This window comes from Lissotriton vulgaris, chromosome 9 (assembly GCF_964263255.1).
Source record: "Lissotriton vulgaris chromosome 9, aLisVul1.2, whole genome shotgun sequence".
Taxonomy (NCBI): Eukaryota; Metazoa; Chordata; class Amphibia; order Caudata; family Salamandridae; genus Lissotriton; species Lissotriton vulgaris.
Window position 1 is genome coordinate 1,215,359,044 of NC_141697.1, and position 25,578 is coordinate 1,215,384,621.

Consider the following 25,578-nt stretch of genomic DNA (forward strand, 5'->3'; position numbering starts at 1 on the left):
AGTATTGGGAACCTGGAGGGTGTATGTCAGAAAATTGCCTTGCAAAATATTGTATAACGTACATTTTGTGTCCTAATTATCGTTTACAAACAAATTGCAGTGCAGTTTGTCTTTCAATATCCCCACAGGAGAGATTTCTATATAGATGGTGGGCCTCCTATTTATGTCAGACAATATTCTGCTAATGATATTCTGCTGCCGCACCGAGCCCTGCGCCAACTGCCCCTGTAAAGTACGCACTGTCCCAGGATGAGCCCAGCATGGCAACCTCCCACCACACGTCTCTCCAGTATATAGAGTCGCGGATGTATCTGAACGGGTTTTAATTCAATGGGTCAAACGTTGGACATGTACTTGCCCCTTCCAACAATGTCAGCTGGTCGATGATACGTGATATAAGGTCAGACATGGAAGCGAGAACCTTGGGAAGACATCTCAGGCCTGATCCAAGAAGCTTATCTGCATGTAAGACTGCCCTTTGTGTTCAAGAACCAGAAAGATAGCCCACAAAATTCTGTCCTTAATCAGTAAGGCGGGATACGTGTAGTACTTATCTCTGGTTGGATGTGAAAATGTTGTTACAATTGAGGAGCATTGAGCTCCTAACACCCCTGGGCCCCGGTTCCACAGCACCTGCTGCACCACTGAGGGTCGCTCGACTTCACAAGTGCAGAAGTTCCACCAAGAAAGCAGATTCTTCCACAGTTGTGTTACCTTGTGGTTGTTCCTGGGTAGTCGTTCATGCAAATACGCTTTCTGTGGATCTTTGACCTTTAAACTCACACCTTCGTGAACCAGGCATGGCGATGGAATGCTAACGCTGTGCAAGACACCCACCCCCTTATTTAAGGTTGCAAATATATATGAAAAACATTCCAGAAATTCTTTGGCCCTTCATCCAGTACTAGGGGGTTTCAGGGTAGGGTGGTAGGGGCGTCTGTGTTTGGAATAACCTACATCTTCTGGTTACTAATGCTTCTTCAGTGCAAAAAGAAATCAAACATCAGTAGCCTATCAGACCAGACATCCAAACGCCTACAAAGGTTAGGGCTGAAAGAACCACGCATCAAATGAGCATGGCCTTTAGTTTTTTGTGTCCCAGCCCACCCAGCATCTTTTATAAAAAAACTTGTCATTTTCCAATAGGCCAGCATGACTCCAGTGGCATTGTAATACGATTCAGTTTAAGACGGCAAGAAATGTCTGACCTTCAATTTATACAGAATGCATTGTAATTTTTCCACTTCAGACACAACTATCTGGAACATGTTTTGACTGTGGCAATTACTGAAGCATGGATCTGAAATTTTACAATAGACAGTTTGTTATCTGGCCTTAAGGCCTTTTATCATTGTAGGGTCAAAGAGACATTGTGAATACCATCGTTGTAGTATGCTCCAAAATGTTGGAGCATCAACAAGATACTGGCAGAAGATAAAAACATACATGCTGTTCCCCTTCACTCCAGGAAAAACTAGACACAGTAAACAAATTGAAGAATAGAATACACCGGTCACTTTCACACTGCAAACAATCAATCTCGCCCATGAAATACCACAACATTTTTTAAAAAGCAGGCAGCTGAGAGAACTGGCATTGCCAGCAGCCAGCTGCTTTTGGACTATCACAGCTTTTAGAGTTTAAGCTGGCCAAAAGATAAAAAAGGGCCTGAAAATGGGTCTCATTCAGGTGATAAAAAGTACCATAAACTTAGCGACACATTAAAATTAGATCTCCATGAGTGACTGCACTGCATGCAAGACTACAATGGTAGTGCTTTCAATAATAACATTTCTTAGATAAAAATCCAATTCCCATTAGGAAAGATACACAAAGCCCTCTCACCCAAAGGTCTCATTGAGTAATGTATATGGGTCCCTTATCAAAATCATCTTATTTATGCTAGATTTGTTCTGCATGAACATGAATTTACATAGATTAATGTCTACCTTAATAATACAATATTTCTGTTCAATAGTTAACCAAAATAAGGGACAGCCATAGGAACCATGTTTGCATCATTCTGTGTCAATTTGATGTCATTGCTGGTAGCAAACACGCTAGATGTAGGCAGAATAGGGAAATTGTTCTACACCCTACGAGGGCTGCTTTGCTTCATCTAAGAGCTGCAGTAGCACCTAAAACTATAAAAGCTATCAAAATAATAATCATTTAATCAATCAGGCAGCCATTGAGGGTGATTATAACAGGTGGCATTTAAGGGTAATGGTGCGTAGATATTGCTATCCCAATGTTCTAATTCTTACTCTTTTGGGCTACATTGTAATCCCTGAGATTTAAGCAGTACGACAACTACTGATCTTTTAAAACTTGTTCTTTCTGTAGGTAGTTTCAGTGGCCAGGTGTTACTTCCTGTTATTAACCATTGGTGTATCCTACACTGCACACAGGGCCAGGGAAAGTGACAAGCACCAGTAGGGGCACTTTTAGGGCTCTGCAGGTGAATGTAAGTTTTGTTTAGGTTGTTTGCATGCATATATGTGATATTTGTATAGGGTGGTGCAAGCTAAAAGGCAGCGGAGTATTGCACAGGGTCAAAGGCAGAGACACTATCAACAAATGGTCAGACAAGTAGCAGGGTTTAGGTGTTATCCTTTCTACCAGCTGGCAATGCCTTGGGCTTTTGACCATTTTGCAAGAGCATCCATAAATGTTACTTTCTTTTCCTCTTGCTGACCTTGGGGCAAAGAGGCAGAGAGGAAATTGGGGGCAACAGAATTGTCATGAGTAGTTAAAAACACATGTTTAGTCAGCACTGGATTTTAAGAATCGTGAGCCAAATAATCCCTTGCAGTCGGGCGTTCCCCCATCTCAGAGTAATAAAACCTTCTTAAAGCCATTTTATTTGCAATCTGGCAGCCTCTTAGGGTCATCTGTAGCGCCACGAGGCAGCTTCCTGCAGTGACCTTCATGCAGAATCAGTCATGAAAGCAACGAAAGAGAGCACACAGGAAACCTTTCAGAGCTTTGCTTCCAGCACATAATGGGGCATATTTACTAAACATTCATGCCACACAGGGCAGCAAGCAAAGTTGCTCCATTTCTACTAAGATATGGCGCTCTTCAGCTCTTTACCTGGCACGGATGCATTTGACGCAGCCTAGTGTCAATGCAGGCACCCTTGAACCATTGCGCAAATGTGCCTGCATTAGAGGCAGAATCGTTTTGAGTAGAAAGAGGCACCATGCTGCACAAAAACAATTGTAAGAAAAGAGGAAATAATGAGGAGAATTAAAAAATATTTCTCCTCGTTATGCCATGGTCAGGCCGGCATACCATTTTGGCCAATGTTGGTTCCTTCATTTGACTGGAAGAGCATTGCCCCACAAGCCCCAGATCTGGAAAGTATAAAGGTAAGACATTTAATTCATTACTGTTTTATTTTACAACAACCTGTCCTGAACTAAGTGTCAGAATGGGGCCAGCACTGCTGAGAGGCAGCAGGGAGTTGGTCAGCCATCTTGGGCCGGCCAGCCAGACATGCGCATTTTAAAGTTGTCTAACCCAGCTGTCTTAGACAGCTGGGTTAGAGAAAGCACAGACCTCCAGTGCTCTTAGGAGAGCTGTGAGAGCCTGCTCTATCCAAACTTGGCGCTGCTTTCATTCTCTGAAAACAGTGCCAGGATTGGGTAGGGAAGTTTCCTGAATCAGGCGCTTCGGTGAGGAGAGAAGACACCTGAGGGAGGAACAGGGGCGTTGTGAACCCCCCGCTACACCAGCTACAGCGGGGGGGGGGGAGGGGGGGGTTCTTAATGTGCCTCTTATCTCCAACTTGGCAGATAATAGCTCACAATTAACTCTACAAGGAAGTACCGAAAGAAGGGCTGATAGAAAAGGCAAAAAAGGATGGACGAGTGGTGAATTTCATGTGCGGTGAAAGGATGAATGGGTGAAGGAATGGTTAGATGAAAGGGTGGATGGATGAGTGGATGGATGAATGAGAGGGTGACAGGATGAATGGGGGAAGGAATGGTTAGATGAAAGGGTTGATGGATGGGTGGATAGATGAATGAAAGGGTGAAAGGATGAATGGGTGAAGGAATGGTTAGATGAAAGGGCTGATGGATGGGTGGATGGGTGAATGTGAGGGTGACAGGATGAATGGTTAAAAGGATGGATGGATGAGGGGTGAAAGGAAAGGTAAGTAAAAGGATGGATGGGTCGGTAAAGGATGTGTGGGTAATAGGATGGATGAATGGGTGGGTGAAAAGATGAATTGTTGAAAGGATGGGTGGATGAGTAAATAAAAGGATGGCAGAGTAAAAGGAAATCTGAGAAAACAATGGACGGATGGGCGGGTTGATGGGTAGGTGTGTGTGGAAGAATTTTTATCATTATCATTATTATCATTATTGTCATTACTATTATTTTTATTATTATCATTATTATGATTATTATTGCTGTTATTATCATTATTATTATTATTGTTGTCAACGTTTTTATCATTATTATTGTTATTGTTATTATCATAATTGATAATATTATTGCACCCATTATTATGGTTATGGCTGGCATAAATGGAGTTTCGGCTGTTTTAACCCATTTACCGCGGCGGACATTCCGCGGTGGTGCGGGCGCTCCACGGAGTGGGCGGTACAGCGTCGGCCGTTGGTCGTGCGCAGCACGGTTGGCCGACGCGAGCACGCAACAGGTTAAAGGTGAATGATAACTGAGCAAACCAGAGCGTCAAAATTAACACCTTGCATGCATGGCGAATTTTCGTGCTGTGCGGGTCATTTACATAGTGGGCGGGATTTTGACGGCCCCCGGCCGTCGTGAGCACATGCCCACCGTGACTCATGACAGCCTGGGGCTGTCATGAGCATGCAAGGGGTTAATAGAATGTATAAAGCTGCCACAAATACGAATCGTACAGTGAGGTCGCTCGTTATAGGTTGTCTTGTGTTATTTATTCTTGTTCTTGGTTTTTCCGTGAAGAGAACAGTTTTATTTTCAATACGCTAATGAATTTAAGAAGTTCAGTTTGGTTTCTGTTGGATCCACCCCTTTCAAGAACCTCCTTCTGGGAGGTAGTTAGAGCTTTTTGAGATGAATTACAGATTAGTTCATTGGTGTTTCTTTGTTTCTGGATTCTTCTTTCTTCCTCGCTCTGGTTTGTACCCCTGATGTTGATGGTGTCTCAAGCCTGGTATTTAGTGGATGGGTTCTTCTCTCTTGGGTGTTCAGATTCGATCCCTAGCCTGTGTCTTCTCAACTCCTTGCAAAAAATGTACCCGGGTCTTTGTCAGATGTAGGGATGGGCTGGATTCCCAGGTACGGATTCTACGTCCGATGTATGCAATGTTTTTGAGACACTTGGCAGATCAAGTTGTGTACCTGTTGATTTGATCTTATCGTACTTGGTTGTGATTCCTAAATTGTATGCCTGAGTGGCATTTGTACCAAAAGTCAAACTTCCATCTAAGCGGATGACTTTTTTCTGATGTGTACCACCAAATGTGACGTAAACTGCTGGTACCGAAGCAATGAGCTGCGATAAACTTGCTAAATAGATTTGAACTAGACGCTCTATACCTACCCTCAGCCTTTTCCTTCTCTACAGATCTATAATTGAAAGATGCTCCATAGGACTTGTTTCTTGCACCTACAACCTTGCGAGAAGTTAACCAATCACATATGTAACTATATATCACGTGCCAGTGTTAATCGTTAAATGTTATTAACTTGTTTATAACTTGAATACAAAGCATGGACCTTATCGCTTGATGTTGAAAAAAAACTCTTGCATTCATTGCACTTTTCTACACTACTTTTATATTTTTGCTGTCACATCTCGAATTGAAGCACATATTCAATATAATGCATGCCTATGTATATATTCTTTCCTCGTTATAAGACCTTTTCAGTTTCTTAGTGGCTTGTCTCAGCCACAAAGAATGCTCTTCCTTTCTTGATTTCTCCTTTTGAGCTTGTCCCACAAATAAGGGAAACACGTTAGGAGCCCTTCTTTCTTTTTTCTTTTTATTAAAAAGAGCATGACTATCTCTAACACAAGGATGAAACTAAAAGTGCTTATTGGAAATGCAATTGTGTAATACAGTGTATAATGATTTTTCTAGCCTTGAAAAAGCCCCTGCCTCACTGGTCTTGTACGGGGTGAAACACGTGTTGGCTAATGATTGACAAGGTTATACCATTGGGAACCAGATCTTTCACAAAGGTATCACTTGTGAGAAAACATGTGAAATAACAATGAAACAAGCACCAAAACATATACAAAAAGTGCCTTTTGAGTTTATTCAGTTTGGATATTGGAAAATCGAATGCTCAGCATGTTTATTATTAATTTATATATATGAGGAGTAGTTGGCCCAACTCCTAGGGAGTTTCATAGCTTTTTCAAACAAAATAATACCACACAGATCAACAAATTCTTTCAGAGAAGTCAAGAGCCTGACATCTTTACTCTGGGGAAACAAAACCCCACCTGGTGATGAGTCTGACTTATGATCATATAGATGAGTTACTGATCACCCTTATGTGCAATGAGATATCAAGGCACCAAAAGGGCAGAATCCAGACAAAATCAGGGCCATAGGGCCATATGTATCAAGCCTTTTTCGAATCGCAAAGGCCGAAATTCTCAGAATTTTGGCCTTTGCGAATCGCAAACGACCTTTTTGCATGTTTTGGGATGTATGAAATATTCGCAAAATAAGGAATAGCAAAGATTTGCGATTCCTTATTTTGCCATAGCATTTAAGGAATCGCAATTTTGCGATTCCTTAAATGCTATGTATGTAGCATTTTTGGGCTGTGAATTATGGTTAAGAATTCGCAAATTACCACCAACTTGTAGTTGATAGTAACTTGCAAATTCTTCAAAAAATGCACAATTTGGCATTTTTGAAGGTTGCATGTGAAGCACACACATGCCCATAGGGCATGTATGTGCGCCATATGCACACTCATGTACATTTCAGGGGTGCAGCAGGGTGTCTTTGAGACACCCCTGCACCCTTGAAATAATTCTCAAATTGCGATAAGCAAATTGCGAATTCGCAATTTGAGAATTATTTTGCCTCCTGGCCCAAAGGAATGTATTGGAAATGATTCCTTAATTGCAAATTCGCAAAATGCGAATTCTCAAATAAGGAAGATTAAGGAATCTCTAAAAAAAAGCAAATTTCTTACCATTTTGCGATTCCTAAATAGCGATTCCTTAAAATTCGCTATTTAGGAATCGCAAAAGGGTTTGTTGATACCTATGGCCCTTAATGATGTTGGTGAAAGCAAAAGAGGGGAAACATCCATGTCAAATGAATCATGATTTTACCAGGGAACTTACCTTGTTAGATCGTTCTAGGTTCATAGATGCACAGAAGCAATGTTAGAATGCTATAATTTTAAATATCTGACATTTAATGGTTTTGAAACTACCTATTACTATCTTGAATGAGTTGTCTCAATATTGTTACGCAGGCCCTCATCACCAGCCGGCTGGACTACGGCAACGCACTCTATGCCGGCACCACCACCGAACTCACGAGGAGACTCCAGACGATCCAGAACGCATCCACCAGTCTGATCCTCAACCTCTCAAAGAGGACACACATCACTCTGCACCTGAAGGACCTCAACTGGCTCTCCATCCAGCAAAGATGCCAGTTGAAGCTCCTGACCCACACCTCTATACCCTACATGAATCACTGCCTGAACTTCCACCTACCTCCTAGGAACCTCCGCTCCACTCACCTCGCACTCTCACAGGTACCACGCATCGACTCTGCCACACTGGAGGATGCTCCTACTCCCACCTCACCACCAAGTCCTGGAACAACCTTCTTCTCCACATCCGCACCTCACCCTGGTTGACTCACTTTAGGAAAGGACTCAAGACCTGGATCTTCAACTGAACCCGCAGCACAGCACCTGGATACCCTCTTGGGTGACAAGCAGCGCTTTATAAGTACTGTATGATTGATTGATTGAGACAGTGCTCAGAACATTTCCTAATGGCTTTATAATGCTCTAATCAAATTATGAAGTTGTTTTAGGCCCTGATTCCAAGTTCATCGGAATCAAGGTGATATTTTTCACAGCTCATAAATAACACTACCCCAGGGTACTGTGGAAAATTAATACGGTTTGGTAAACATTATCTGCGTCATCTTGCCTTTTCCCCCGATGCCACACTTTTTGTCGTGCACACCCGCCATTTTAGGTGCCTTGGTCAGAACCACCCTCTGCACGCCACTGACCCCCAGCACGGCTCTTCGCCCTCACAAGCACCCCCCACGCACTGGTCACCCCCCCCCCGCTCTCACATGCCTTGGGTCATAAACCCCTCTTCAGCGCAGCTCTGCTTCGGAATCCCATCCTGTTCCCAGCGCGACACCTCCCTTCATTCCTTTCATGGTCCCGGGTCCTTTGATACAACCCCCCTTTTCCTGTGTGCCCGTTTGTCTCCCTCGTTCCCAGGCCGCCACCTGGCCCTGCGGATACTGTTTATTGCCCCCCCGTACAGTAGGAAGCTTCCCCCCCATCAAAAGACCCTCGAGTTGATCAAAACCCCCCCCCACCCTATGAGATCCGATCAATCCCACACATTCCGTGAATCGGCGGAATGTCCAGCTGCGCGATAATCATCACCTGTTGTGACCGGGGTGGGGACTTCAACTGTAAATGTGTGTGGGAACGGGCCTGAAGGGGAGATTCCGAGGATGTCCTTTCATACTTCAAAGCATTGCAAGAATGTGTTACCTGCAATAAAGATCATAAACCTGTGTATAAGAGGCCAGGCCTCAGAGATGCGGTTAGAGCACCTCGTGACGATACTTGCTGTCCGAACTGATGTGTTCTCCTCCGGAGAGAATAAACCCTTGTTTCCTGCCTTCCAGTCTCCAGCGCCTGCCTCTTCATTGATTAATATTTTGTGGGTTAAAGAGGCGACACCGCCGGGCAATACTTAAGGATCTTTGTTTATTGGTTGCTTCCCACCTTTTTACAATTGGCGTCCCAAGCGTGGGGCCCATCAGCGACACGTGGATCCAGTGGGAGAGGTCCTGATGACAGAGTGAACGACAGCAACGATCGGGAGAGCTCCTGCCCAATAGACCCTCGTCTGGCAGCCGATCATCCGAACTTCACTGGTTCCGAACAGACCTCTCTCGAGTGATCTACGGTCCTGACTGGGAACCATCAGGAGTGCCGCGAGGAATACGAAGAAAAGAGGACGATCGGGCGCTGGATTCGGAAGACAAGAAACTGTCCATGCGGTCCGGGTAAGGTCGTGTAAACACGACGAATTGCGAAATGATTGTTTGATTGTTTTGGAAAATACTAGTATTACTCTTTGTTGATTTGTTTGGAGATTCTCTGTCTGCAAACAGGAAAGAACAGGTTCCCTCTTTGCAGATAGTGAAAGGGTAGGTAACGCAGACCTTTGTGGGCCTACTTATTCTCCCCCACTGATTGATTGTTTGAACCCGAACTACGGTTCGTGGATTGTTCTCTGGAGATTTCCCTCTCCCACACTGATTAATTGTTTGAACCCGAACTACTGTTCGCGGATTGTTTTCTGGAGATTCTCTGTCTGCAAACAGGAAAGAACAGGTTCCCTCTTTGCAGATAGTGAAAGGGTAGATAACGCAGACCTTTGCGGGCCTACTTATTCTCCCCACTGATTGTTTGATTGACCGAACATTGACTGTTCGATATTGGTTCATGAGGTATTCACTGCCTGCAAACAACGTAGAATAGAAATATTCTGTCTAGTCTTTGCACGCAGTGATAAGATAGGTAGTGCTGACTTTTGTCCCCATTGTGATCCGTCATGCCTATCTTCTCCTCACTGATTGGTAGCTGGTTCAACCCGGACCGTTTATTAGAGGTGGACCATCTAGCTCCGCTGGAAGGCACCCCTAATAAAGACATGTTTACAAAGTATGGATTAGTTACCATAGCCTATAGTAAGCTGTGGCACAAGTATACCAAAGAAAATCAAGAGAAACAGTGGCCACTGATAGGATCCTTCGACCTTGATAAAATAGAAACGTTAGAAATAGCCCTTTGTAGTAGTAAGACAACGCTTATTATGCTCGACAGTCTCGGTATGTGGCGCAAAGAAGCAATGCAACGAAAGAAAAGAGACGAAGTCAGAGTAGGTAAAGAAACGTGACAGACAACCTTCCAAGCATCTGGTAGGCCAAAGGAAGGGATAGCGGCGACACGGTTCCAAGGAGTAAACACAGGAAGGGAACGGTGTAAAGGGATATACCGACAGGACAACCCCAAGACACAACGACCCGAAAGTAATCCCCCGACACTACGCGCAGGACGAACAGACTTAGGGCAAAACCAATGTGCTTTTTGTAAATATTCCAGGCACTGGAAAGCCCAATGCCCGACTCTACTGAACACGGGTAAGAGCAGAGGGCCGACAGAAATAACAGGCCGGCAGAAAGGGAAAAGGCGTGAGACAAAGATGAATCAGACTGACACGGACAGGCCGGATAGAACCACCACGTTTGATTATGCCCGATGGCACAGATTTCGCCAGACAGATTTCAGCGACATGTTTGAGTTCTCATAGGTCGAACAACGCTAAGACGGGAAACCCAGTCAAGCTCTAAGTTACCCGGTGACGAACCCCGTACTACCGCTACTGTTCCCGAACACAAAAGCCACCCTTTCGGATAACATACAGGAACAACACACAGAGTAGTTTCGGACAGATTAGTATACATTCCATTAATGAACTCAAACTTCGAGTGCAATGGGACTGATTACTCTCTGTTGCCCCCCACTCTGTGGACAAAAGCAATTACAGGCCTGCATAGACAACCCCCCGTTCAGGAAAACTGTTCTTGTGGACACCCCACCCCACCCCCATTACCCAGGCATGCCTGTCCCGCCTCCTACCACGCCCAATAGACTAAAAAAAAAAAAAAAAAAAAATACCTACCCCCACTCCGGAAGTTCCCGAAATGCAGCAGGTCACCGGTCACGCCCATCCGGAAGGTGAAACACACAGCACGTGTGGGGCGGGGTCCTGCTGACAGCCATCGATCGAAGAGGTCGCCGGTGGGATGTCCAGGAGGCACCACGGGCCCGGCATGTAATGGCCTTCCCATCCTCTTCTTCCTGGGGCGGCGTCCCCCGGGCCACGAGTAGGGAGGGGGCGGATGCAGATGACCCCCTCCCTCGTATCTCCTGGTCCGGCCATCACAAATACCTCTGCTGAAGAATTGGTGCAGGGTGGGCTGGGTGGGAGAGGCGGCGCGAACGAGCCTCTCCCACCTCCCCAGGTAGGAGGTTTCCCAGCCCCGGCCCGGCGCCGAAATCCTCCAGCCGGGCGACGGACATACTTTCGCAGCACGGGACATAGAATGGCCAGCAACCATACTTTCGCAGCACAGGACATAGAATGGCCAGCAACCATACTTGAGGAGCACAAGACATATAATGGCCCTCAAGTGTACTTGTGGAGCACGGGATGTGGGGTGGCCATCATGTATACCCGCGAAAAGGGACGGCGTGGGGTGCACTGGGAGAGGGAGGCGGCGCGAACGAGCCTCCCTCGCCTCCCCAGGTGGAGGCGTCACAGCTGCACCCTAGCGCCCCGAGCCGAATGTCCTGCTCCTACGGCACGGTGTTCCATTTTTCGCCCCAAGAAGTCTCATCCACTCTTGCAGACACGACGAAGGGCGGCTGCTGCGGGGTCTCAAAATGGCGTCTGGGCCCCCTGGAAGTCGGGTCTAGGCCGCTAGAGTAACTTTGACCAGTAATGTAACTCGGACGCTTGCCCACCTGGGCACGAGCCCCCACCTCCGACAGCATCCCCACGGCCTTGAAGATTCTACAAAAGTCCCAGGAGCCCTCGGCCCCTACAGGCTTCCGGTGGGGAACAACTGCCTTGATCACTAACGAAATGACCACGACATAGCCACAAGATGGTGGTGCTCTCGTGTCAGCGCCAGCTTCAGTCTGAACCATCCAGAAACATTGTGGGCTAACAAATTCGAGCAAGTTCCGGCTGAACCTCAACGTGACCCGGTAGGGGAGATTTTGCCTCCCTCCCCTTTTGATTGACGGTCCACATTACCTGCCCCTTCTGTTAGCACAAGTCTTTTTGAACTGCCGAAAGGGACTCTGGTCCAACCGCCGGTTGTTGGAAACATTTTGTCCCCGATGCTACTTCCGGACTAACCCGGCCTCGCCCAAAATGGCGCCGGTGTCAATAGGAACTCACGAACACCTCGTGGTGTTTTTTAGCTAATAAGACTTGATGTTCTGAGATATGTATATGATCCTTTGTACACTTGACGAAAAAGGGGGAGGGTTCACTTGGCGAACATGTAAAAGGATCCCGTTAAAATGTTGGTTTCAATGTACGATTTATTATGATATTATTGTAACAGATACATAACGTCGCTTATGACACACGCCCACGGTATGCATCTAGGAAATTTGATTGCAACTAGTCTGACTATGCTTCCAATTATGAAATGAATGCCCCCTGATCCCTCAACTATTGATAGACGTTTTTAGTTTCCTGCAAATAACTAAATAAACCCTTTTAAAATGTTTTTAATGCTGCAAAATAGCCCCCCCCCTACTGTACGCGCTTCAGCCATCGCCGTGTCCGGCCAAATACGATTGCACTCTCGTATTTACATGCTGAACGATTGTGCAAATAAAGGTTTTCCAAACTATGAACAGGTATCGCATACTTTTGTAAATGTGGGATCAGCGGGAGGGTTTTTCTGTGCGCTCTGTTTTGTTCTCTTTTTAAGGTTATTAGAAAATGGTTGCTCAGCCCCGGATTGATGATCGAATCTAAGGCACGATACGCTGCCTCCAAATATGCGACTGGCTCAGGAACAAACGCATGGAGAAGGGCCTCGACTTCTGAGAACGGGTAAAGTGAAGCGGTGTAAATGATAGAATGTTATAAAGGCATGGTACTCAAAGGTACTAGGGAACAGGGTTGGCCGAAGAGCTGATATGCCTTAGGACATCACAGCATTAGGAATGATTTAAGGATCCCGATAGCTAGATACATCTACAAACTAGATACCTCGCACTAAGCGCCTCTGATTTTTTTAACGTTTCCCTACACACGGCCTATAATGCCACACTCGGACCGTCTCCCTCATGAACAACCTATCGCTCGCCATCCTTACCACACTGCCCGCCCCCTGGCTTCAGAAACCAAGACCCCAGGGATTATATCCCGAGGAGATAAGACGAGTATGTGGTAAGTAAAGGACTTTCGTGCCCGTACATTTGATATGCCCTCCCTTCCCCTCTTTTTCTCCCTCTACAGGTTACATTGGAATCACGACTGGGGTATAGTGAAGATCTGAAGCCACGCCATGTCTGATACATGAAGCGGACTAACGCTGCAAGGTGGCACCTAAAGACACCCACAAACTACTCTTGTAACGAAAGAGCCAATAGTTGTATGATATGATGAGACGCGATCACCCCTAACCCGTGTTGCGTGAATGAGCACATGTCACGTATGTCTGAAACTATGAGAAAATGTTTTCTATGCGACTGAAGCATTGACTTAACTAGGCAAAGGACCGAGAGTGCGAGAAGTGCGACACAATGGTGCCTTTTACTCAATGCATGTCCCTTTGTACCCGGCCTAATGCTCGTCCGTCCCAAACTGCATGCTTTCTAAATTCTAACACAGACCCGTAATGTCTTATGTTGTGTAATGCGCTGAATAGCCTATCTTAGTACACGGCCACTCTCCATGTCGCACGTGTACTGTTTAGCCTATTGTTGCACATCTCTCTCTCTCCCTCTCTCTCTCTCTCTCTCTCTCTCTCTCTCTCTCTCTCTCTCTCTCTCTCTCTCTCCTCCACACTCTCACTCTTCCTAACGACTGGCACCTAATTGGCGAACCACCATCCCTGGTGCACCACCCAATTGGCTCCAAATACCGCAAGTATTTGCACAAATTTGTCTTAAATAAAATCACATTGATACCATGTTACTACCTCTCCTTTCTGCTAAATATTGATGAAACCTAGATTGGCCAAAAAGGAAAGGACAGGTAAGACGACTGAGGTTCCCTAATCTGACCCGTAATAAGGGAACTACATGTCAGTGGCTTCTATGATAAAAATGCCTCAGGTAACGCGACCTTCCCCGTCCCGAATTGTCTCAATGCCCAAACAGTAAAAGTGATCGAAGCATCCCCGTCTTCCCAGAACGCCCCCAGTTTTGTATCAGCTGCCCCGGACGAGAGTTTGAAAAATGTCCCTCACCCCCGGTTGTAAGAGATGGGTCGACATACAACTGACACAGGCCAGCCGTTGTTCCTAGAAATGATTTGTTGATGAACAAGCTACAGAGTTTAGAATTCGAGAAATGTCACTGAACGCTTACCAACTGAACTGTAGCCTTCTGCTAGATAACGCCCTTATGACACAAAGCAAGACGATAGTCCCTCACCCCAGTTTGCTATGTTCCTAGTTGTTTTCCATAAGACCCCGGTCACCCCAAGGATGAGTTGAATAGTTATCGCAAGCCCCCCCCCCCGGTTTTTAATGAAGTAGCCAGGTTGTAAGAGACTATGTAGAAATTAGAATGATGTTTGCGAAGTTAAGATTAGATCGAAATGAAGAAATTGTTGCAGTAAACCCTGTTGAAAGTAAAATGTTTAGCTGAAAGATAGGATGCATTGATATAATGGAAAATTGTTTAGCCTATGTTCGTTCCTCAGAAAGATACCTATCAGACCATGGTGATAGCACGTTGCACTTTTTCGTAAAATACAAAGCCCTGAAGAACGGTATAGCTTTGTAAGACTCGTACTAGAAAAGTGGGTCTCTGCCAGAAGAACTGACAAGACTGTAATAAACAAATGCAATGAATAGGTATCAGACCTCGTACCACGACAATGAATGTAATACCAACAAACGCCAAAGAAATAGTTACGAAGGAAAGTTGTAGGGAATCCAGCAAACCTATCATCAATTATTTATACGTTGGTTGTAAACCCCAATGTAACGGATGTTTCCCCAGTTGCTTGGAGTTGGGAGAGAAATAGACTTATGTGATTACCTTCCTCTGCCAATTCTCTAAAGACTGTCTTTTCAAACTCATTTAAGGGTACCACTGTCGGAGGAGAGAGAGACCGGATGTGGGAGCACGCGGCCTGACTGCAGATCGTGGAACATCTGCGACATTGGCCAAGGCGAGACCGCAACAGTAAGGAGTCGCAGGACGAGGCACTGTTTCCGACAAAATGAAAGGAAAGGGCTGACCTGATGCCCCTGCTCGATGATCAACATGTGCCGAAAAGTCCCCGCCCTCTGAGCCTGGTCATGGGCCCGCCTACCTGAAATTTTCCGTCCCCCTGGTCTGTTCCCGATCTGGCCCTGCTCCATCCCCTCTTCCTCCGACCTACCATAAGGACTACTCACACACCCCCTTCTTCCACCTGAACTCTTTGACAATCGACTCGAAAAAGAAAAACTGCAGTCAGATAGAATAGGGTTTTGTTGCAAACTAAAATGAAACTTGGGTGCCCTGTCTAAGGTACCCATGAAAGAATAGTTAGGACACAGGGCGAAAAAGGACCTTTTTGACCAGAAAAACGAGGAAAAGGTCATGCCCTGCAACGCAGGACCTGGAATAGAGCTGGACGCATAGCTCCACCGCCGGTGCTCAACAGTGCCAACAGAAGACGACAAAGAATGCTGAGAACTCACTAATAATGGTCCATGACAATAAGACACTGGAAAAAACAACACCCCTCCTCTTCGAACAGTGACACCCCTGATTATCGTTTTTACTACGTCTCATTTCTCTCCCAGCCACCATTGTATTGATTATGCTCCAACCGAGTACGAAATGAACTTACATATGTAATAACCTATCAGTTCATATTCTGAATGACTATAAGCATCTATGAAATGTACCCAACGCTCTCACTACAGAATCATTTTTTGTCCGATATTGCATTACTATGACTTTCCTGCAACGTGCTTAACGATGGGCCCGCCTCCTAAGATGAAAGATTTTAAATGTAATGTTTATGCACAGCTCCTTCGCCTGGGTTCCTACTTCTTTACTTATGACTGCCACAGTAGACATGGATAGGAAATACGCCAGCAAGATGTCTTGGGAATGTTAAAGGGAGGACTGTGGAAAATTAATACGGTTTGGTAAACATTATCTGCGCCATCTTGCCTTTTCCCCCGATGCCATACTTTTTGTCGTGCACACCCGCCATTTTAGGTGCCTTGGTCAGAACCACCCTCTGCACGCCACTGACCCCCAGCACGGCTCTTCGCCCTCACAAGCACCCCCCACGCACTGGTCACCCCCCCCGCTCTCACATGCCTTGGGTCATAAACCCCTCTTCAGCGCAGCTCTGACTCGGAATCCCATCCTGTTCCCAGCGCGACACCTCCCTTCATTCCTTTCATGGTCCCGGGTCCTTTGATACAACCCCCCTTTTCCTGTGTGCCCGTTTGTCTCCCTCGTTCCCAGGCCGCCACCTGGCCCTGCGGATACTGTTTATTGCCCCCCCGTACAGTAGGAAGCTTCCCCCCCATCAAAAGACCCTCGAGTTGATCAAAACCCCCCCCACCCTATGAGATCCGATCAATCCCACACATTCCGTGAATCGGCGGAATGTCCAGCTGCGCGATAATCATCACCTGTTGTGACCGGGGTGGGGACTTCAACTGTAAATGTGTGTGGGAACGGGCCTGAAGGGGAGATTCCGAGGATGTCCTTTCATACTTCAAAGCATTGCAAGAATGTGTTACCTGCAATAAAGATCATAAACCTGTGTATAAGAGGCCAGGCCTCAGAGATGCGGTTAGAGCACCTCGTGACGATACTTGCTGTCCGAACTGATGTGTTCTCCTCCGGAGAGAATAAACCCTTGTTTCCTGCCTTCCAGTCTCCAGCGCCTGCCTCTTCATTGATTAATATTTTGTGGGTTACAGAGGCGACACCGCCGGGCAATACTTAAGGATATTTGTTTATTGGTTGCTTCCCACCTTTTTACAGTACGTTATTTATATTGTGCACTAAATAGCACCAATTCTGAGTTTTTGGGGAATAACAAGCAAATGTTGGTGGTTAACGCACCCAAACCTGCACGGTACAGTACATACCTTACACTCTTCCCCTGATAAAATTCCACAAGCTTAACAAACAGTGAGGTATTTAAAATACTCAGTGACATCTGGGTGTGTGAGCTACCTCCCAACTTAGGGCCCAATTCCGATCTCAGTCGGAAGGGCTCCGAATCTGATTTGGTTTAACCTAAACCAATCAGGAGCACTTGTTTCCAAGCGACTCGTTCCCAATTCCGTACGACCAAGTACGATGCCTGGAAATCCTTAGCGCTCACCGAATCGGTTCCGGAAGGCATATGGAGAGATAAAGCCCTCCGGAGCGGAATTGTACAGATCTATAGAGTAGGTTTTCCAAGCGGGCAAGTACATTAAATGATTCGGACTGCCTTTACGATTCATTTTGCCCAGATTGAAAAGGCTGCCAGATACAGTCTTTGGGGGCTCATTGTAGGCCCCCCATCACCCGGGGCCCTACGAATCATGCACTAGGGGTACCTATGGGTCCCCCCTTTCAGACTATGCACAATGTGGTCAAACACCAAGGGGTGCCCGCCACAGGGCGCACGATGATCCCCAACCACCCCTTTTGACAATGGAAGCCTGTGTACGCGTTGGGCACACAGGCTCCCCTTGAAGTCAATAGCTCCCATTGGAGTCCAACTGAATCGTATCCGGGTGCATTCAAATGCATCGTACTTGTTCGGTCGGACTCACCTGACGCGAGTCGTACAGAAAGCATTCCGGACACGAGTCATTTGGTTTGCTTTGCAAATGAGATCCGAGTCGGCCCTTAGAATCTTGCCCCCTGAGCAAACAGAACTTTGTGGAGGGGGTCAGAAAAGATCGACCCATTCATAATCAAGACCTTAATGCTTTGCATGGCCCTTATTGTATTTCAATGATTTATTTCATTATTATGTATTGACTTATTTGTGACATGTGTTATTTTTTTGGCCCTCTCCGAAAACAAATAAAAAATAACGGAAGTTGATATGTCCAGTTTACCTCCATGCACCAGTCCTGAGGTTTCAGATGAAAATGGTTCATAAAAAGTTCAATGGCTTTTCATGGGGGTTAAAGGTTATGGAGTTGCAATTTCCATTGTGCTGCTGATATGACTTTGGACAAATGGTCCCTCTACCAGCAGGGTAATAGAGACTGTCCCCATGAGCAGCAAATGTTAACTCTGCTGGACCTGGCAGGAAGAGGTCATTCAAAGCAAACTTGCTTTAAATCAGATTTCTCCCTGAAGAGCAGTAATGGTTCCACACATTTTTCTAGAGATGGTGGTGTCAGTTTTTGTTAAAACAAGTCAAACACCACATGGAGAAGTGGCATGGAGAAGAAGTGGGGGTCCAAGTTCAATAATGTCAGGCAATAAAGGGGTCGGTGATATATAATTCTGTTGTTGAAGTTCTGTACATTGGCCAATCTTTGCAACTTCCCAAAGGTGCAAAGTTTGTTACTTTCACATAACTTTGCCTGAGGATACAATTACTGGAAAACATGTTGGCAGAAGGTTCTTCCATCAAATAATACTTTTGTATGAGTAGTCTCCTGTAAAAAATTAGGTATTTTTGTAGGTATTATTTTATGCTTTCTCTTGAAAAATCTACTTTGTGCAGGAATTTTCATCCGCAGTAGGTCATGTCACAAAGTAGCTTTAATATGCGGATAATGCAGAATAAACTGATTCATCCCATCCAAGTAATATAGAAGACTTATTGTTACCAAATATTAATAAAACTATACATAAATTGGGCCTTAGCTCTGTCCACAGCAATACTTCCCTTTCATCTCACGCTATTGCTTTTTTGGTGTATCCTTACACCTCTTCGTAAGTACTTGCATTGCAGTGCATGAGGCTCTATTTTACATTTGAAAAGTACTCTGAATCAGCTCAAATTAATTTATTTGTGTCAGGAATGCACTGTGTACAGAAACCAATTTTTGTTCCGCTTTATTTTTTTATTTGAAGTAGGCCTTTATTAATTTGTTGATCAGAACCCAAATACAAGATTCACCTCTTGCCTTTTCCAAGACAAGAAGAAATACAAGAGGAAACAGAGCCTGGATAACCAACTGTGCCAACTAAATCTCCCCAATCAAACCCGCCAAACCAGGAAGACCTGCCAAACACACCAGCTGGTGCACCCTGGAACGAAAAACCACCAAACACAGCCACAAATGCTGGAAAGAATCTGGAACTCCATCAGAAAGCCTAGCCACTGCATCACCTTTACTCTGACATGTAACAACTACCACCAGCATCTGAGAGGCGTGAAAAGGGCCAGCCACATCGAAGGAAGCTCCAACCACAGCAGATCACTCTTCAACATTGTCAAAAAAAATCCAGCCCATTCAGCAACCGAAAACATCACCATCGCATTCCAAGATCTCTGTGACACCCTAGTAGACTTGATTCACAGCAAAATCACCACCATCTATGAACACTTCAACCCCCAAACCCCCAACTCGAGCCCCCTCAGCCTCCTTAACCTGACCGACCCCCACACAGACCCCAGGATCACAACATGGGACCAAATCCCAACGCAGCCCACGTCGACCATCATGAGCTCCCTCGACTCTGGAGCCCCCAAGGAACCTTGTCCCCACCACATGTTCAACCTGGGTAACAACACCATCAGCAAAGAACTCACCACCATCCTCAATGCCTCCATGACCACTGCCACCTTCCCAGTGGAATGGAAACACGCCCAAGTCAGACCTGTGTGATCTAAAGAACTATAGGCCCATCTTTCTGCTCCCTTTCCCTGCCAAAGTCCTGGAAAAGGCGATCCACTCACCAACTACCTAGAGAGCAACGACCTCATAGACCCCAACTAATCGGGGTTCTGGTCAGATCACATCACAGAAACACCCTAATTGCTGCCACCAATGACATCAGGTCTCTACTAGACCTGAGAGAACTGCTGCGCGAGTCCTCCTCAACCTCTCTGCAGCTTTCTACACTATGTCACACCACACCCTCTTAAACACCTTCGCTGCTATTGATATTTTCCTCCTGTGCTGATATTTCATCATTGCCATTGATTCATGACTAGCTCAGCTCGTCATCAGCACAGCTCCACTGTGCCTCATGACGAGCTGAGCTCGTCATGAGCATCGAAGGGGTTAAAAGGCTCCACTAGATAGGGATTCAAGGGGACCCCCTAAAATGGATCTCATCGTTCCTCACCGGAAGAACACAGAGGGTCTGCCTTCCACCCTACACCTCGGGCCCAAAGAAGTCCTGCACAATCACGGTCCAACCTACATCATTCACCGACTTAACTTCCACCGACCCTCCAGACAACTGTGCTCTGCCTCCCTCTCACTCGCCTAAAACCCCTGGATTCTCCAAGCAAGATCGGCCGACACTCTTTTTCCTACCTGGCCACCAATACCTTGTGTTCTGGGTTGTCTAATTATTAGCCACAGTGCTTTCTTCGACGACATTTCGGGGAAGCTTCATAAGACAACGGACACCCTAATATGTAACTTATCTTATGAAGTACAATGGGCTCTTTTTCAAAGATACTCTGCAATGTGTCCTGACTTACTGTACATATTACTGTGTAAATTTATCTTACGTATGATAATGCTGTAAAGCGCTCTGATACCCTCGGGTCTAGCTAGCGCTATATAAAACTCTTAAATAAATAAATAAAGCCTGGAATAGCATCCCCCACCACCTCTGGGCCTTCCCCTCCTACAGAACTTCAGGAAGTATCTAAAGACCCAGCTGTTCAACTGATTCCACCCAGCAGCATAACTCTCCAGCGCCTCAACACCCTCACCAATGAAAAACAGTGCTTTACAAATCCATCTTGATTAATTGATTGAGAGTCCTGAAGAAGTCCTCACAGCGTGTTAGTGAATAATACAAATCACATATAGTACTAGGCCATAGAGAATGTGACAAAGAAGACTGCCTTCTCCTCACAGATAGTAATGCTAATTAAGGTGTATAACGTAGGTGTCTTTTCCTCATAGGGTATAACAGGGGCGTAACACAGGCCCACGCATCCCCTGCAGTGTGGGGGGGCCCTCAAGCTCAAGGGGGCCCCCTCAGCAATGCACTTCGGCCAGAGAGCTCCTAATAGAGTCCGGAGGGGGCCCCTCCACGTACCTGGCAGGGGGCCCCCCTCAATTATTGTTACACCACTGGGGTATAATGCAGGAGACTGCAGAGCATGTCTACCACCCACATCCCTCTGTCACCCCACCACTGTTTTGTGTGTGGGAGAGAGTATGTGTGTGTGTGCTTTGTGTGAGAGAGAGTGTGTCTGTATGTATGTGTGAGTGTATGTGGGAGTGGGTAGAATTGTGTGTGTGTGTGGGGAGGGTGGGGGTGTGTGTGTGTGTGTGAGGGTGGGTGTGTGTGTGTGTGTGTGTCTCGGAGTAAGGGCCTCTGAAGGCCCTGATATCAGAGGGCTGATTAGAAAGAATATATCCTGGGAAGATGTTCCCTCTTGTAGTTGTACACAAGTGAGAGAGTTGGTTGACACTTGATTAAACCTTCTTGGTAGCTTTAGGTGGAAGAATGCCAGTCTCCCTTCCTAGAAGAGTAAAGACTAGAAGGAGGAAACTGAAGCAACAGTGAACATTGATTTATCACAATTTTTCAGCAGGCAAGCGTTGTACAAATATCCATTGTATCGAACTATGCAATGATATTATGTACACAAGCATTAGCATTTGCTGTAAAACATCCAACGGCTCAAGATTCCCACCATCCACTGGTCAAAAAAAACCTGAACAAACATTGACAGGGAAACTTCTTTTTGTGCTTGGATTCATAGTTGTTGGGCAACAAGTAAGATAATATTAAATATGGTATATGCACACAGGGCCCGATTCACAGAACTAACTTAATACAAAATCCTAAACTTACTACTTTTGGTATACAAGTTAGGATTTTGCTATAAGTCTGTCTTAATTCTGTCTTAAGACAAACTTAAGACAAAATCCTAACTTCTGTGAATACCAAAAGTATTAAGTTTAGGATTTCGTCTTAAGTTAGTTCTGACATGTTGCGTTAGTGTAGCGCATGAATGCGCAATAGTGTTATGTATAGCCAGGCCTTGTTTGGTCAGGGAAAGTTTACTTGACGTATTTATACTAATGAGTAGTAATAACCTGATCAGGCCGGATAATGTTATCAAGGGACTAGTGCCCGAACAAACCAGTGCATAGGCTTCATCCTTCGTTGTGTCTAAGATGAAGGCAGTAGAGGGGTTCTTGACAAATCGGGGTTAGTGATTCTGGAGTTTGACAAGACCTTAGCTGACTGAAAGGTGTATATTTACTCTCACCTATTGTAATAAAGTGAAAAAGTTAATAGAAATTACAAAAAGTAGGTAATGTTCAGGAGGAGTGGGTTTGTGTTGGGAGAGGCTGCAATGAGTATTGGTTCATGCTTACAGGTGCACACTAAGGGCTTCGTTGGCGTTTAAGCCATTAGGAGCCTTGGAATCGAGCAAGAGAATATATCTCGATTCCAGTCTCCTGAGTGCCAGTTGTCTATTTCCACCTCTGATGTTTTTTTTGACACTATCTATCACAAAGTATTGGATGTTTTCTGCTTTACCTTCGTGATAAGTGTTGATGTGTCGTGCAACCAGGCATATGGGGTCATCATTGCTGATTGCCCGTAGATGTTGAAGTATTCTCACGTGGACAGGATGTATGGTGCTGCCCACGTATCTTTTGTTGCAGCTACATTGTAGAACATAGACCGCAAAGACGGTTTTACAAGAAAAATTCTCTCGTATGTCTAGTGGTGTCTTCCTAAGTGGCAGCAGAACTTTGTTAGTGTTGACACCATGTCGACATGCTTTGCACTTAGTGCATTTATAAAACACATTAGCACTTTTTAGCAATGGATTTTTTATTGCTTTGCGAGGTATGTTGGACACTATTTCTTCTTTCATCGATTTAGCCCTTCTGAAGGTGAGCTGTGGGAGTTTGGCAAAGATTTTACCTATGGTGGGATCATTGCGTACTATGGGCCAATACCTGTAGAGGATTTTACGCAAGTTGGCATGGTAGGCGTTATATCCCGTAATCATGCGTAGTGCCTCTGTTTTTTTGGAATGGGAAAAGTCTGCTTGTGATTTAAGGATTAGATTCTCCCTGATTTTTCCGTTGCAATTCTGCTCTGCTTTCTCTAGTGTCTGGTTGGGGTAGCCTCTGCTACGAAGTCTGTTACATAGTCCCTGTTTGGCTTCTGTGTAACTATCCTACGTGCTGCAGTTGCGCCTCATCCTTAGACATTCTGCGTAGGGAATACTATTAATCAGACTAGAGGGGTGGAAACTTGACGCATGCAGGATGGTGTTTCCTGCAGTGGGTTTCCGAAATATATATATATATATATTCAAGCTCAATCTCTCCCGGTCCCGGGTGGGAAATAAAGACTGCACACACAGGAATCTTCACTTCAAAAAGCAACTTTACTCGCACAGACGTGTTTCGGAAGCCACGCTTCCTTCCTCAGCCACGCTTCCTTCCTCAATGTTGTAACAACATTGAGGAAGGAAGCGTGGCTTCCGAAACGCGTCTGTGCGAGTAAAGTTGCTTTTTGAATTGAAGATTCCCGTGTGTGCAGTCTTTATTTCCCACCCGGGACCGGGACCGGGAGGGATTGAGCTTGAATATAGAGAGCACGAGGCTCCGACGCGCTCGGGCTGCACCCGCCGAAAAGAGTGCCTCGTACCTTGGGGCAGAGAGCGAGGATATATATATATATATATATATATATATATATATATATATATATATATATATATATATATATATATATATTACCTACTGGCGGTCGCCAGTAGGTATATATAGATAGGACGTAGTTTCCATAGAGATTCTATTGGGAATAACTTTGGCTCTGGTTGTTGAATCTTCGCGAATTTCTCAAAGAAGATGGCCGTTCCTCTCCGCTTCTTCCCTGAAAGTCTCGGGTAGATTCGTCAAGCAGGGGCGAGAAAAAAGGGGGGTCCCAAAACGTGTTTTCCCCATGTTAATTTCCATAGGACCTTTAGACACGGCTACAGCCCAAACCGCTGAACGGAATTACACCAAATTTGGCAAAATTGTAGAGTCTGATTCGCAGATCACGCTTTTGCTTAAAGGGTGTAAATTCCTTCAGTAGTTCCTGAGAAAATCAAAAGAGAAAAAATATATATATCTATAAGCGCGCACCGTGCGCGCACCTTCCCGTGCACGAGCTGTATGCTGATTGGCTGCCACTGTCTGTCAACACTCCAAAACAGAAATTGATGGCAGCCATCTTGTGCCTCGGTAGACTGAGGCACAAGAAAGCAGAAAAACAAATGTGTAGAACTCAAAAAGGAGGCAGGGTAGAAGCACCCTGACCCCCTAGGCCTGCTCAGAGGGTCCCACAGGGACCCCAAGGCAAAAAAATTATATTTTTTTTCCAAAAATTGCGGGGTACGCACACCGTACACGCACCCCGCGATTTCCCCACCCCCAAAAAATTGGGGGCCTTGGGGGTCCTTGTGGGACCCCATGAGAGGGCCTAGGGGGTCAGGGTGCTTCTAAAACTTTCCGAGCAGGAGCTGCATGCTCATTGGCTTTCAACACTTCAAACCAGGAAGTGTTGGCAGCCATCTTGTGCTCGATAGACCGAGGCACACGAAAGCAGAAAAACAAATGTGTAGAACACAAAAAGGGGGCAGGGTAGAAACACCCTGACCCCATAGGCCTGCACCAGGTGGTCCCACAAGGACCCCAAAGGCAAAAATGTATTTTTTTTTAAACCCGTTATTTTTTTTTCCAAATTACTCCCTGGGGGGACAAAATTGCTGGGCATAGTGATAAAGAAGTGTGAGGGGGGGCCCAATCCCCCCTACACTGCCCCGGGGAACGCAACCCCCCAGGGAAAAGCAACACAGCCCCCTGGCGCATAATGGAGGATCATGGTGGGCTAGTTGGCCCCCAGGGACCCCCAGTATGCAAGGGAACTTAATCCCCCAATTTAGAACACTCTACAGGGCACGTTTGCACAGTTTAAGTTGGGAAATTAATTCCTGTTCAATTCAGAGGTCCCCTAGAGGGAAATAGTCCAACAGGTATCTCCAGTAAGCGCCATGGAGCTGCGCTGCAGAGTGTTGTAAAAAGGGGGCGTGCCTTTTGAAAACCTGCCTACAAAAAGGATGTAAATCAGTATGAAAAAAATAACAATACATTTAAAAATTTTCATTTAAAAAACCTTCGAAATTCAATGAAAAAAACATAGGTTTCAGGCCTTATATAGTTAGGAATTAGCATTTAAAAAACCTTTGAAATTCACTGAAAACATTTCAAAGCTGAATCTCTTTATGGGTGTGGTGATGAGCAAATATACTTCTCAATGGTACATGTCCAACAAACTAGAAAAATAAAAGGCAGTGTATGTGTCAGTTGTTGTATATAAATAAGTATACATAAGACTCAATGATTGTGTGGCCTGAAACCT